The sequence below is a fragment of the Excalfactoria chinensis genome, chromosome 4 (assembly GCF_039878825.1).
Source record: "Excalfactoria chinensis isolate bCotChi1 chromosome 4, bCotChi1.hap2, whole genome shotgun sequence".
NCBI lineage: Eukaryota > Metazoa > Chordata > Aves > Galliformes > Phasianidae > Excalfactoria > Excalfactoria chinensis.
The window spans coordinates 28545236-28561673 of record NC_092828.1 but is presented as its reverse complement, the minus strand read 5'-3'; positions in this window follow the sequence as shown (position 1 = coordinate 28561673).

The following is a 16438-nucleotide window of genomic DNA, read 5'->3' as shown; positions in this document are numbered from 1 at the left end:
AAACTGGAATGCACTAACTACAACTGATTGCTTGCATGTCAAAAATGTCACCTGGAAAATGTGAAGCTCCATTGACTAGGAATCTTAGCAACCAGCCAGGGCTAAACTAAGACAACTGTAAGGTATCTAAGGCATGAAAAGGTGGATAGGACATGGGGCTTCTGAGCACCCAAACAGCTGATTTTCCTGGCAGCTGTGAAATATCCTCAGGCATTCAAGTTGCAATGGATACCTGCTCAACCAGACTGAGTCTAGTGTTCAGGCTTTACTGGCATACCAGCTGGAGAACAGTACCCAAACATGTCTGAAACTCACACTCAATCCTCTTAATTATTCAGATGGATCAGTCAGTGTTTTTATTTTGAAAATTGGATAGTCTTATCTTTTTACATATTATTGAGTCATAATATAATCTTCCCAGAACATAGAAAGACATGCTTGAGTATAGAAAGGTACACTGAGAATAATACTTTCAGAGTGTGCAGGGTAAAAAAAAAACATTATTGTAAAATCTAGCAATACTCCTGTCAGTATGTACTCTGGAATTCCAGTTCCTGCTCCCAAAAATAATTTGTTTTATAATTATAATATATATTTTTTTCTTCCCCCCAAAATATATATAAATAACACTAGGGATAATGGCCTTGACTTCTATCTTCTCTTCCATCATTTCTTTCAGCATCCCCAGAATTTCTTCCCCCTTTCCCCAGGAAGTTTAAATTCTTGACTGTGCAGCAGCTCTACTTCAAGATGCACCTGTGACACCAGTAAGTAATGAGAGCTCTTTTGGCTTTTGTTTGTTTGTTTGTTTGTTTTTCTTTCTCATCAGAAGTTTGAATAGAGGAGGGGAAACTGATTTCTTTTTTATATCCTTGCCCTTGGTCAGAAAAAAAAAATCCTTCTTAAATCTTCGTCAGAAATGCAGAACCACTGGGGTGGACATTTGTGATGGATGGTTGAATTCCACTATTTAGGTTAAAAGAAACTCTTTTAATTGACTCCCAAGTCTGAGAGGAGGAAGATGCACTAGCCCCAAGTGTTATCCATTCTATGAAGTACATAAACTTATTTTCATATAAAAATCTGTCAGAATCACAGAACTAGTTGATGAAGACTGTACAGTTTATTCATATTCACAAACTCAACCTAGTCATCTCCAAGGGATCAAATCAGGAAAACAAACTCAGCTCTGGTTTTAAGCAGTATGTGCTTGTGATCAAATGTTGGAATAAGAGATGCAGCTTCAAGAGTCTTATGGCTGTAGAAATAAAGAGAAGACAAATGTAGGCAGATACAGAAAGAAGACAGATAAGCCCTTCCAAATCTATTATTTATTTTTAAACATTTGTAATGTGGCAAATTGAAGCATGTGGGAAATAATTGCTTAGTTTTCAGGCTAATTCTTTTCTTAGATATGTATAGCTCACAAATTACAGTTTACCTTCAAAACAAAGCAAGCAACTTCTGTTTCACTAAAAATTATACAAAATTCTGAAAATTAGCAGTCCTAAATTCCCAAAGACTGTGAAGTGTGCTGGCTAATCTATGAAAGATGCTACCTCTTCCTACAAAATGTCTTTATAATAATCTTAAACCATCACAACTACAACAATAATAACGTTACACTCAGCTTTTTCTTTCTGACTACTGCACAATTTTGCCTGTGGAAGCAGGATGTTTATCATCAAGAGGCTGATGTGTGGGTGGGTTTCCTGTGATGCCTGCTCTGCCCTCGCTTTGGAAAAGGTTGCAATGAGTGGTCTCATTAGAAGTTAAAAGAAGAATTGAAACATGTTGCTAATCAGAAAATTTGCCGTAACATGTCATGCCTTCCAAAACATTTCTGAAGCAGTTTAATTAAAAATTGAAAGTTCCAAGGAGAGATTTCTCTATTAAACATATGATCTGGTGTCTCGAAACAAACTTTTCTGAAGGCCTAACTCAATATGTAAAGACTTTGGCAAGTTGTAGTTCTGTTAAATTTTGAGTGTACTCAGTGCTTATGCGAGAGTTTAATGAGAAGAAATGTCTCTGCTCTTTTGTTTCAGAACAGCTGAATTCCTACTGCACAAACTCAAAAAAAAAAAAAAAAAAAGCAATTGAAAAGCTATTCTGTTTTATTTAACTTACAACTAAGATCTAAAGATTTTTTTAAAATTAAACCCAGGACTACTGACTGGAATACTGCATTGTATTCCCAGTCTTTTTTAGACTTTCAGTGTGTCTCTCAGTTGTCCAGTTTACATCCCTGAAAACTAAAGCCTGCTTTCAAATTAAAAAAACTCTTCTCAGTAAAAAAAAAATAAATAAATTCAAAGTGGTAGGAGAGAAAACTTACTAGAAATTATGAGTAAATTCACTGTTGTGAAATCTAAATTTTTATTCTTTGTCTTCTCATCATGTATTTGCTCATTTTGGTAGGTTTAGTACTTCCAAAAGCTACGTTTTTCAGCCTACACCAGAGGCATGATAAAAAGATCATTTTGATGGTTTCATGAGACAACAGAAAACAGCATCATATTGGTGAGTTTGATATTACAAATTTAAAATATATTTTCTCAATAATTAGGATGTGCTTGGGAAATTTCTACAGCTGTAAAATTATGTCACGGTTTTGTCCTTTTGGAAACATTTGATTCTTTTCAAAAAATCCATACCCCAGAATCCTTGCTCCTCCACTTTATGCTTCCATGATGATTCTTTGATTAACCTTAACACCCACCTCTTTAGAAGTGAAAAACATGGCTGGAAATGAAGATTTCAGTCTTAGCTGCAGTATTGTTATGGCTTTGGATGTCCCAGATGTTATTTGTGTTAGTTACAATTTTGACTTTGCATCAGCTCTCCACTGCAACACCTCACTTGTATAACCCAGTTTGTGTTAGATCAATTGACAGTACCTGAAATCAGATTATTCCAAAAAGAGTCACTGATGGGTTATTACACTTAATTTTCACTGGCAAAGGCTTTTAACATTGATGCCTTCTCTTTGCAAAAGGACAAAATTGATCAGGCTGTGTGTGCCACCAAGAGAACCTACTGCTACATATGAAGATTTTAAATACAATTCTGGACTGTGCGTTTCCAAATTCTGAGTTAACCACATACGTAATCATTTCCTGAATATTTAATCCTGAATATGTTCACTAAAACTATCCACAGAATTGTAAGAACAAGTTAGTACTTTTTTCTTTTTTTTTTAATAGATACGTTTGTGTGTGTGTGCACGTGCACACGCGTATGTATGTATGTATATATATATATATACATATACAGCTATATAAAGCTATATATATATATATATAGCTTTACCGTGCCTTTCTGTTGGCAGCATTCTGGCTTTTGATTCCTAGGAGTCTGTTCCTTTTTTAGAATGTAGCCTGATAATGAACACCTGGTATAAGCCTCTAATGTAATTTCATTTTTGAATGAAATGAGTGGGTGTTGAAAGGTTTTGTAGAAACTCCTGCTTAGGCTGCTTTGGGCTGCTGTAGCATGCTGGCTGATTGCTCTTTGTGACTGCATAATGAGGATTGCAGTACCTGAATTTCTTATTTGCTTCTATTTTGTGAAATCTCAGACCCTAGAATTAATTTAAAGATATCCACTTTCATTTGATAAATAAGACCTAAGAAAACTCTTGTCTCATGCTAACTAGTAAAATCTTAAAATGCAAAGAAAGTGTAATCTGAAGGTTCAAGATCAGGAGGCGCATAATAACCAAAAAATATTTAAGATCAGTAAAGAAATAACAGACTGCGACTATTTTGCACCCTAATTCCTACTTTTTGAGTAACAGAAGTTGGCAAGACTGTTGACTGCTTGGAATACCTGCCCTCTAACCATTTCTATTCATCCATGGCTGGTGCAGTAGAAAACACGTGTCTGTTACATCTCTTCCTAGTTAGCTTCTAGTTGATTGGTAATGAAAAATAATTAAGGGAATCCTTATTTTATTTATTTTTGTTGTTGTTGTTCTCAAAATGTAGTATTTTGGATTGGTTCACTTTATTAGTATTTGAATTGCTTTTTAAAAATTTTCTATTTAAAATTATTTATCTGGAATATAATTAAATACAAAACCACAAACATATTTTCCCCCATTTCTGTCATCATGGAATGTACCGTCTCGTGATAATCATGCCTGATTTTAGTACAAGAGCAGCTCTTCTGCAAAGAAGCAGTCTAGAGGTCTGTACGCAAGTTACATAGCAGCTATTCTGACATATAAAATATATCTTATTTATACATTGATTATTGATGCAGTCCAGTAAGCGTAAATTTGGTGATAAACCAATTCAATTAGCAGTTAGTGGATTGGCATATAGTATGTCTCTTGCTTGTTGGAGTGTATTATGATTGCTCCTGGAGGGAGGTTTTCAGTTTCTGTTCATCCAAAAAGAAATAAGCTATTGTAGATTTTCTGCTTTGCAGCATGAACCAAAACACAGTAGGAAGCAATAACTGGAAGATTTACTTCAGAGGAGCATGGCTGAAATGAACTGAAATGCTGATGTAGATACAATCCTGGCAGGTTATGCATATGGCTCAGAAATCATACTCATTAGGAGCCCTTTTTGGAAGTTACTTGGTGAAGCTGAAATTTACTGGGGGGAAAATTAAAAGCAACCAATAAAATAAATTGTCTGTTTACAGTTGGACAGTAAAGCAATACTAGAGCAAAGCATTGCACAGACAGTCAAGCGCTACAGCTCCCCTTCAGAATGCTTAGTCTTGTATCCCGTGCTACCAGCTCTCCCCTAGCTCTGGATCACTTGCAATATCCTACTTCTCTCTAGGTTTAGGATGAGTATACCATTTTTGTACTTTTCTATGGGGGAAAAAAAAAAATAAATAAAAGAAAGAAAAAAAAAAAAGTGGAGGGATAGAAGTTCTAAGAAATCTTGCTTCACTTCCCCCTCTCCCTTTCAGCCACCACCAGTGGCAGTGCTCTTTTTTCTGTGAAATGCCACAGGATCCCTGGTGGTCTGGCTTCCTACTGGGGCAGATAAGGAGCAGATCCCAGAGCTACCATGCATATTCAGCTCCTGCAGTGGTGTGATGTCCACTGAAGACAGAGGTTCCTTCCTCAGTAAGATGAAGACAAAATCAGGGAAAAGGCTTTTTGTTATAAAGAGAAGCAGAGACTCTGCTCAGCCTTGTCCAAATGCATGATGGTATTGCAAAGCTCAATGAGATCACAGTACTGTTATTTAATACACAGATTGTGAAAGTTTCAAACACAGCAAACACCTTTACACACCTACTTCACTCCGGAATTTGATCAAAAGCTCTGATTTCTTTCTGAGGTGAAAAAAACACTTTGAAGTGAGAAGACTACCCATCACATAATATACCTTTAAAAGTCAATGTGATAATAGTGGAACAATTGTTTTCTATTTATTCTATCCTTCTCTCATTCTTATGAGAAACTAAATAAATTACTGTCAACTTCAAGCATTTAAAAATCATGACTCAGGTCTTTTCATCTGTACAGGCTGGGAGGAGTAGTCCATGAGAGCAGCTCGGCAGAGAAGGACCTGGGGGTCCTGATGGACGAGAGACTCAACATGAGCCAGCAGTGGGCTCTGGCGGCTTGGAAGGCAAATGGGATCCTGGGCTCAATCAGGAGAGGGGTGGTAAGCAGGGATAGGGAGGTGATTGTCCCTCTCTACTCTGCTCTTGTGAGTCCCCATCTGGAGTACTGTGTCCAGGTGTGGAGCCCTCAGTACAAGAAGGACATAGAGATTTTGGAAAGGGTCCAGAGGTGGGCCACAAAGGTGATCAGCGGCCTGGAGCACCTCCCCTATGAGGACAGGCTGAAGGAGTTAGGCTTGTTCAGCCTGGAAAAGAGAAGGCTGCGAGGTGACCTCATTGCAGCCTTTCAATACCTGAAGGGAACCTACACCCAGGAGGGGAGTAAACTCTTTGAAATGGCTGACAATAGCAGGACTAGGGGAAATGGATCCAAGTTGAAGGAGGGAAGATTTAGGTTGGATGTTAGGGGGAAGTTCTTTACTAGGAGAGAGGTTAGGCCCTGGAACAGGCTGCCCAGTGAGGTTGTGGATGCCCCGTCCTTGGAGGTGTTCAAGGCCAGGTTGGATGGGGCCCTGGGCAACCTGATCTAGTAAAGGTGTATGTTTGGTGGCCCTGCTAGGCAGGGGGCTTGGAACTACATGATCCTTGAGGTCCCTTCCAACCTGGGTCATTCTATGATTCTATGATTCTATGATTTAAAAATACCATGAAGTTCAAAGCATTTATTTTCCTTCCTGGTTCTGAGCCACCAGACTTCATAGTTTTAAGCTTTCCTTAAAATAAAATAAAATAAAATAAAATAAAATAAAATAAAATAAAATAAAATAAAATAAAATAAAATAAAATAAAATAATTATTTATTTCTTGTTTCAGTTTCTTAATGAATTTACTTTCAGGTACTTTCAGGTACTGGAAGAGTGCGATAAGAGCGTTTCAGAAGGAAACGAAGCACCAAGTAAAGTAAGTTAAAGTTTCAGTAGTACTTTAGGGAACTGTAACTTTCTACCTTTGATTTTTTGAAACACAAACCCTGCTTCCACTACAATGTCCTCTGTCAATTCCAAAACAGAGCTCCCATTTTGCCATCTTTACATTAATTCAGCCTGCCCAGCCTCCTGTTTTCTGACAGCAGAGAATGTTGCTGCATTATTCAGAGCTGAACCTGTAAATCCAGTTTTTTGATATTTGAAGGGCTGTTCTGTGCCCTGACCTAAACCAAATGATTGTTTAGAGATCAAGGTCAAGCTTCTGCGTTGTATCTCCCCTGGCTTTGTTAAGAGCTTGATGCTGGCTATTTTGTCCTTACATTCTGAGTGCTTGAGGCATAAGACAAGTACACTGACTTGAAAAGCTTGCCTGGGGTACATGGCAAAGGCACAAAATACATAAGAAACTGAAATAAATATTTTTCAAAATAATATGTTTTTAAGGTATTTGTAATCACAATTTAGGACCATAAAATCCCACATTTTATTAATTTCTATTCTGAAGGGGAGAGAACATTATTTATTGTTCACAGGTTTGTTTACTTGAATCCCAATGGAACTCTTGTTAGTTTTCTGCTGTTTAATAAAGTTTTATTGTAAAGTATCTCTCCTATTTTAAAGATCCCTCTGTATAAGATGTGCTTTTAAATGGGAAAATTTTATCTCCCCATGACTGAGAGGTTTTTGTTTGTTGTAATTTTCAATAGAGGTATCAGAATATTAATTATCATTAGCAGTTTGCTTCTCAACTTTTTTTAATCCTTTGTGAAGGCAGCATATCTACACATATTTACACAATAGACATTTTAGTAGATTCTGAAAATCAAATTGATGTGTACTTTACAGTACATGGAGGACAATGCAGAAAAGATTAATACTGATATGACAAAGTAGGACCAAGAAAGGAGAGATGAAATGTGTGGGCACTGCCTGCCAACGGTCATGATGCCACTAGGAGTCATGACTGAATTCAAAGAATTCCCATCTTCTTTTTCCAAATCAGAAAAAAAATGGGTGCTGAAGCTCTCTCTATGTTCTAATTACCACATATTTGAGATTTATTGTGCATTCTTAACAGTACTTGATATGGGAAACAAGAAATCGGACACTAACGTTGGATATTCATGTATATTTTAAAGCAATTCAGCTTAGCAATTTAAATCCTATTTAGCCATCCATTTAAAGAATGCTGCTGTTTTTGAACACTACTGAGACTCCCAGCAAAATGCTTTGAATCTATTTTGATCATCTCTGCTGTAAGCAGAGACCTATTTGAGCTCCTTAATTATTTTCCTTATGAGGAAATGTTTATTTCCAAAGAATCATTCCAGTATAGAACCAAGATGAAAATAAAAGCATGTAGAAAATCTGTTATTGTTATTAATGATTCATGGAATCACCTAAAATATTATGCATTCACTCAGTGTGTTGTATAGATGTTAATAATTCTATCTGTCAGTCAACAATGACTGGTGTGAATTTTATGCATGAACTATTTATGACTGAGTATAAGCACTGACAGCCTGAGAGATGTCTGAACTGTAGATAACAGTGATAATTTATTTCATCAAACTTGGTGTTTTAAATGTCTGCTTCATAAATTGCAGCTGTAGTCCAGCTGCCATTTTCAATATTCAGATACAGTATCACAGCACAAAAGTTGACTGATAAGTGACAAATATCATCTTTGGAGCAATTAGTTTAGGAACTGCTAAACTGCATGCATTCATTCCTCAGTATAATATCCTTAGCCTAACCATTATGAATGGCTTGAAAGGTAGTCCCCCTGCATGCAGTCTTGTGTGAAAATATTTTGGATAAATTCTCTTCTGACATGAAGAAATTGCTTTAATATGGCATTATCATTGGTATTTATCCCATCTTACATATATATATTATATATATGTGTGTAAATCTTAATGAATATATATACATATGTATATTTACTATAGAAATTCTTATGAAATTCAATACTGTTATAGACTAGAATTCGTTGGTGATTTAGAAAATCATCTCGTCCTAATCTGACTTTGGATACCTCTGTTACTATAGAAATTCATTATTCTGAGCACTCTGTTCTGCAGTACATGTGTTACAACAGATACTGTTGTCAGGGTCTAATTTCTACTTGATTTTCAGAGTACGTATTAAATCATATCTATGGATCAGAATGATAGCAGTATATATCTTAGAAATGTTAAATAGACTAAACTGAAATCTTTAAGAATTCTGAGGTACTTTGGTGAGAGTAGATTGTGCCAAACAGATATAACTGATTTTTAAAAAAAGGAAATATTGTTTGATGCATTATACAAAGAAACCGTTAGCAAGTACAGTGTAAGTTCACTGAAGAAATGATAAAGTATAAGAGAGGAAAAAAAGAGGGGAGATAGAAACAACAGTGGGTCATGCAGAAATGTTATTACACTGGACAGAATTACTAATGAATTTCCTGGGTGCGGGATCTCATATGCTTTCAGGAACAAGGAATTAATTGTACTGTAGGCAGTATGATGAAAATGTTATGACATTTTCTGGCTAACACTGCTCAGCTGAATTCAAGGAAAACAAGCTCAAAACAAATCCTTGCCTGGAGACTTTTCTAGGAGATTAGGATGACAGACAGTATCTCATACAAATGGAAACTACAGCAGTTTGGCTTCCTTTGTCTGAAAGGATGGAGATGGATGAGATTCTCTAAGTACTTATTGGTACACAGAAAAGGAGTAGGGAGAGGTAGTTAATTTTAATTCAATTTAATTTGAAGAAGCAAATGATTAATTGGGAACAAATTGGTATGGGTTGGTTACAGTTATCATTGAATGATAGTAAGGCTTGAGTTAGAAGAGACCATAAGACCATAAAGTTCCACCTCCCGTGAGATTGCCCTGAAGTCCCATCTAACCTCTCATTTAGCAATTCCACTGGTGGGACACCTGCAGGGAATACCTGCTTGACATGATGCAGTGGTATGTCAAGTTACTGTTGGATTTCTCAAGCTCAGCATACACTAAGCATATGACAGATTTCTCAGAAAAAAAAATATAGTTATTCACGTTGCACTCACGTTGCTTTTCTATCAGAGTGGAAATTCCCAGGCTTCTCCCTGGTACCCCTGAAAGTTTCCAAATCTGCCTGGCAGTGCAATATTAATATTAAGCCTGAGATCTAAATAAAATTCACGTGCTCTTTCATATGAAATTGATAAAAGTCAAATTTAGTATTCTCAATACTCATTTTTTATTCTCTTTCCAAATACGCTCTTTTGTCTGAAACTATTTTGCAAAGTTTACCATACTGTTACCATCTCTGCTTGAAAGTCACCCATCTTGATAGGCCCAGTGGTATAGATAAATCATATTTAAACATAAATAAAGAACTTTATGATGAATATTTTCAGCTAGTGTAAATCAGAAGTTAACCAGCAAAGTTCAAGTGATTAATAAGGGCTGTGACTGCTGACTAATTTGTTTTTCACAGGAAAACTCATGCACAGTGGTAAACATTCTTTTCATTTCAGAAGGGCTGAACAACAGATGATACAGGTGAAGGTTTAGTTATATAACCTGAGATACCCAATCTTTACTACTAGGAACTGCAGGAAGCATTCATGAAAAAAAAATTAAAAATAATAATTCATACCATACAACTTTGAGAAACATTGTCCTTCTCCTGAAAAGGAATTTCAGCTTCTGGTACCACTGAATCCTGTGAATCAAGATTTTGTCTTACTTAATGTGGATACCAAGTATCATACCAAGTATTAGAATTTGTCTGAGTATTTTGAAAGAATGCAAAAAACAGCAAAAAGTGTGAAGATCCCATTCCGTGGATGCTTCTCATGTGATAAGCCTAATTTCTAATCTTTTTGTTCTTGCCACAGATGCTATTCTGCCTTTTCAGATAAGCTACTACTAGTGCAACCCCTTCAAACTTTCAGAGTCTCTGTACAGGAATATAGGGGCTAGCTTCCTGCTATAGAGACTTACTAGTTGTTGGACAAGGTCAACTTAGCCAGCCTAGCTTCATACAACCTACCTGACAACAGAGTTAGTGGGGAGCTCTGCATTCTTGGTTTGATTTACTCCAGTGCCCTCTTGAAGAAGAAAAAAAAAAAAATAACAACAGCAAAAAAGGAAGTGTCAGCCCGTCAGCCCTTCAGTTTCTCCAATCAAGGAAAAGCACCTTTGCAAAACAAGTAGAAACTGTGACTCTTCTCAATAGGTCCAAACATTGCATCTAATTTCGCTAACTGAAAATACAGTAATGAGCAGCTGGGATTGCACTCTAACTTCATAGTAGGCAAATGGACCTAAAAGGGAATTTATTCCCAGTTGAAATATTCCCCATCAGTCTCCTCCGATAAAGGAACTGATGAGAACATCTACTTCTTGTTAAAAAACAGAGAGTTTGGCTTCTTCCATTTTGTAGTGATAATCTACATTCTGGTTGTAGTGATGCTCAGCTGGGCAGTTGTTTGACAGATAGCCGTTTCGGCTATCCTAAAAATGTAGATGTTTTGGTAATCCTCAGCTATCATCGCAGACATCAAACATTGATGGCTATGTATGCTTGCTGTTAAAAAAAAGTATTTCATCCATGTTTCTAATCCTGCTTTTCTATTTGCCTCAAACCACGATTTAGTTTGGAAGTGCCAAGCAGATTGGTGTCTGAGACTTGCTGTGACACTGGCAGATCTTTTGTGCATCAGAAAGGATTAGTTTTAAGTATATACTCTGTATATGGGTATCTACTTGCTTCGTTTTGTAGGATGTACCTACTGTGGACAGCCCTTCTCATGGCCTTTTATCCAATTGTTAGGAGGCCGGCCACTCACCCATGTTATGGAAGCCCATGGATTTCCAATCAAAGGAAATCTACTTTTTTTTTTTTTTTTTTTTTTTTTCCTTCAGAATACTGGCTGGAAGAAGAGCATTCTCTTATTACACTTGTGAATTAGAAAAAGGAAAAAAAAAACAAAACAATGTGAGAATACATCTAGTCTAATGCTGGGATGCTCAACTCTGCGAAGTAAGAACTGTTTTTCTGGTTTTATCTGCTCCAAGTTCTCTCTCTCTCTGCATTTTATCTGATGATAATTGAGTACAGTTTGAGAAAAAAATCTTACTTTTTTAGTCTCCATTTCTATGGAGTATAGCTTTCTTACAAAAGTTAATCTTTTGTTCAAATACTGTATGCTTGAGCCTGTAATTATCCTAAAGACTTTGTCTTTCTGGGTTTTCAAGAACTTGAAGACTTCAAAGAATTCTAATTTTACCAGATTTCTCTAGATAAATTATTCCTAGACAGTGACATAGACCTTTACCTCTTCAGACAATAACTGATGACTATTCTTGTGTTAAGGAGAATGGAAAATAATATTCATAAGAGCAAAAGTTTTATTACTGCTTTTGTCTATCCCATCTTCTGAAACAGAAGTAAGAATTCTACTTAGACTTTCTAAAGCTCTGTTGTCAGATTGTCAGACTTTCAAAGGCTTTCCTAAAGCAAAGTTTAAGCCTTATGCTAAAGAAGGGTTAAAACAAATGCTTTTTTTTTTTTTTTTTTTTTTTTTTTTTTTTTAAGCTTAAAATGTAGGGTATATACTAGACTTGACCCAGGAAGCAAAAAGTGGCAGCATTAGCCAGCCTACAGCACAGCAAGCAAGTCATGTTCTGATTCACTTGTCTGCATTAAGATTTTCTGGGGGCACATTCCAAACTCACTGACACCATTATAACTCATTTTTTGCATGGCTGCTCCTGAGTTACAATAGCACCTGGGACAAAAGTCACTAATACATGCTCCATAGGCACTTAGTGTTTCTTAAATCCTGCTTCTGGTACTGGCATCTTAGTCTTCTCTTGCCTCACGAGTTAAGTCACTTTATATGAAGCTAATTATAGGTCTTAATATTACATTCATTGTATGTTGTGAATATTTTTTAGTGCTCTACTAAATAACTTAGCACTATTTTTTTCTGGATGAAAATGAGAATATAATTAATGGTTATTCATTTTTCTTAAGTGAATGCTATTAAAATATTTAGATATGATGAGGAGTCTTTTGTGTCTGTAATTCATTCTTTACTAGTGTATTATTGTGACACCATGTAAGGGAGGAATAGGTGGTCACAGACATGTAAAGCCAAAATGCTACCTCCTCTGTCTGGAAGGCTATACATTTTAATTTATGTTAAAACAAATGTGGTTCAATAATTGTCCATCCTCTTTCAGCTCAGATGGTTTATAGCTGCTGGCATCTGAAACACTGCATCACATCTTATAGTACTCATTAATTAGAGTTTACTGCTTTCCAGGCAAAATTTTAACTTCTAATATCGTTCATGTTTTAATGAATTTCCTCAGAAATGGAACTGAGAAAATCAGACTGTTCCTAGACACTCAGCTCCTCCTTCATCTTATGGACTATGCTAATTGCTCATAAACAGAGGGCTTCTAGTCATTAGACCATGCAAATTCATAAAATCACCTGAAGCAGATACTGTACTTCTCAGACCACTAAGGAATGTGAAATTAAAGACACAACTTTTCTTAAATTTTTAGCCTTGAGTTGAATTGTACAAAAGTTCACCAAATCTAAGCACAAAGAAAAGTAGAAAAATACCTGTACAAGTACATAAGTGAATGAAGAGAAGATGGCAAGGGAGGCTGAAGTATCCATTTGCCCCAACTTGCTAAGGACATCAAAGATTGGAAACGTTTAAATTCTAGACACAAGATTGGCTTTAGCTTAGGTCACCATCTCTCTCTCCAGTCAACCTATCATTCAAAATAAAATTCTCTGATAACTTAGCCCTGTTTCTTGCAAGTCCACAAGTTTCTATACATGATGTCAAGTGAGTGCTACTTCTTCATCTCAAAACAACTGTGCAGGTAGGTTGCTGAGAATTTGTAGGGTTGGCTTGCATATTTCTCTGCTAAAGACAGAAAATAGTACTGCAGCTCCCCAGGCAATCACAGTTCTGATGGGCTGCTATAATGCTTATTTTAACAGTTACACAAAGTGTGTGTGAGAATGACTTCACACAACAATTGTCTGATTTTTATTCACAGAAGGTTTACCTTTGAATTATGGAAATATATTTTCAACCAAAAGGAGCATCAGTAAACCCATAGCAAGCAGAGCACAGCAGTACTTTGTACTGCCAAAGTATAGACTTACTGTTTGTTTACCCAAATCTACTGAAAGATGAGTGCTCCAACAAGGAATAAAATCGCAACTGATTCAGGAAAAGAGTAGTGGTATTTCAAATACCGTATACATTCCTGCAAATATCAGAGTTTATCAAGCTGTTTGTAATGGGATTCTGTGTTGGCTGGATCACTGAAGTAAAACTCCCCCAGTTTTCTGGGAACTAAGGATGGAAAACCAAAACATATCTGTCTTGAAAGTCGCTTTCCAGCAGAAGTTACAGTACTTAGCTGAACAAAATAGATAATTCAGGGAAAAAAACCTCAGAATACACAGGCGAGACAGAACAAATTAACAGGTCTGAAAGCAGATCTAATGTGTCAACCTCCAGTGTCATCAGGGAACATATTTCTTTACAGCCTCCTCAGTAATCTGTTCAGCTGAGCAAACTGCAGGGGTCTCCAGTTTCTTACAAAAAAAAAAAAAAAAAAAAAAAAGATATCCTTTATAATAGAGGATATCCTCTAATTGTTGCTTTTGGTCTCTTGCTGAGGGTCAAAGGTTTCTTTGCAATTACTGGCACTGATATATTTCGTCTTTATATTTATGTATATAGATGCATGTGTACTCTTCTTGACTAGACAAAATTATCTAAAAATTTATGCATTTTCAGCTTTCAAATGCTAAATTTTCTGTTTCAGAAGCATCTAGGAAAGGCTGGATTTGCACATGAAATGCATTAGGAATTTAAATTTTAATGCATATTTCAAAATAAAAATTCATACTATTCTCCAGGATTCACTGATTCTCCAGCCAAACATTTTTTATTCTGTATGTTCTCCACTTAAGACCACTCTGTATAAGAAAGAGGACTCCACATATCAAAATGAAAAGATATTTCTCAGAAGTCTCTTCCCACATGAACTATTATACCATAACAGCTCTCACTTTGGATTTGAGGAAAGAATATGGAATATCTCCGTTTTACCTACACTAAGTTCCAACGGTAGTCTTGTATTTATAGTGTGCTTGTGTATTGTATGATAGTTACAGAAGATGCTACAGGGATAATCTAGCTGGAAAAGGTAAGAGAATCCTGAAAATTATCCAAATATGTCTCCACACTTGGGCAATCTAGATTAATGCAGTGGCAAATAGTCTGAGCCAATATATTAAAAATTGTCTGATTTCCTTTTTTTTGCTTTTCCCTCAGGAAGATAAAAGTCAACAGGCTTCACTCAGAATATGATTTATGATGGCTTCAACACAAAACAATAAGTGGAAGACTGTTACTTCCCTCCTACCCTCATGTCTTCTTGAGGAAGATTGGAACTGTCAGCCCTTGGACCCAAAGGGACAGTAGATGGATGGGCTAAACAGAGAAAAGGGGCAGATATTAGAAAGGTACATACAAGAGTTAGTTGTCACTATTAATGTGTTGTGTATTGTTTGTTTTGATTTTTTTTTTCTTTAGTATTACATAGAGAATTTGAAAAACTGTTAAAAGGTTATTTAGACTAACAGTGGATTCCAAGCTTCATATGCATAATGCAAATTGTGTTGTCTTTTGCCTATAGCAATTTGAATGTAAGACCTTGGCAGCTCTTATCAAGCAAGCGATGCTCAAAGTGAAGTTCTGGATGTTCTGCTTTACCCCGTCACTAATCTTAGAGACAGTGTCTTGGACAGAGCTTGTCAGCCCTTCCACTCCAGGGAGAAATTTTTGCACCTTTGGATTCCTTTTGTTAATTCCCTACAGCTTTGCTCTCAGTGCAGGTTTGATATATTTTTTCTCCCAGCTTTAGCCCTAAACCTAGGCTCAGCCAACGGAGCCAAAGCTCTATGAAAAAAACCTTCAATATTCTTCATAAATAGAACTCTGTAAGCAGTTCTGAGTTTTGTTTGGAAGATACATATGTTCTGAATGGGCAATACAAGTTCATAACCTTCATATTCTTCACTGAAAGGATATGCAGACTCTAAAAAGGCAAGGGTCCCTGCATCTGTTATTCTGCACATCTTAAATGAAATATGAATTGAAAAGACTCAGTATTGTTGAGATCTACATCTTTTCTTCCATTCTTTCTTTCCTACATTCTGGTGAATTGTGTATTTTTAACACTGTCTACATTAAAAACAAAACAAAACAAAAAACAAAAAACAAACAAACAAACAAACAAGCATTTCCCTTTCTGAAATCCTTTTAAATTATATTTTGTTTATAAACAATATGATAATTTGTTGGTGCAATTCCTACACGAGAGAGTGAGAAAGAAAAACATAAGAAAGCGATGGGCTTTCTAATGAGCATGCTATTGCAGATACTGGAAGATTTGCAGCCCAGGAGGTACAGCATTAAAAAAAAATCTGTCAGTCAGATCAGTATGCACAGGGGAACAGAAGCATCAGTGGGGAAGGCAGATAGGTCAAAGAGCTGTTCAGACAAATTGCTACATGCTTATTCTCTTAAAGGGTTTAATCTGGTCTGGAACAGGCAAGTCATTCCTCCCGAGGGGGAGTCAATGTCACTTCTGAACAGCGTGTTTATGAGGAAATGGTTTGAACAAGCAATGCAACAGCTTAACCATTAAAAAAGAAGTCTGTTACACAGTTGTCCTGCAAACATTCTTAAAGGAGAATGGCAGTTGAGGGGGTAATTGAAAATAATACATTATTTTTACAGAAAGGTAATGTGACAAAAATATACTAGTGTCAGTTGTCAACTGCTTAGGGCACTTTTTCCCATACTGCTGATTGTT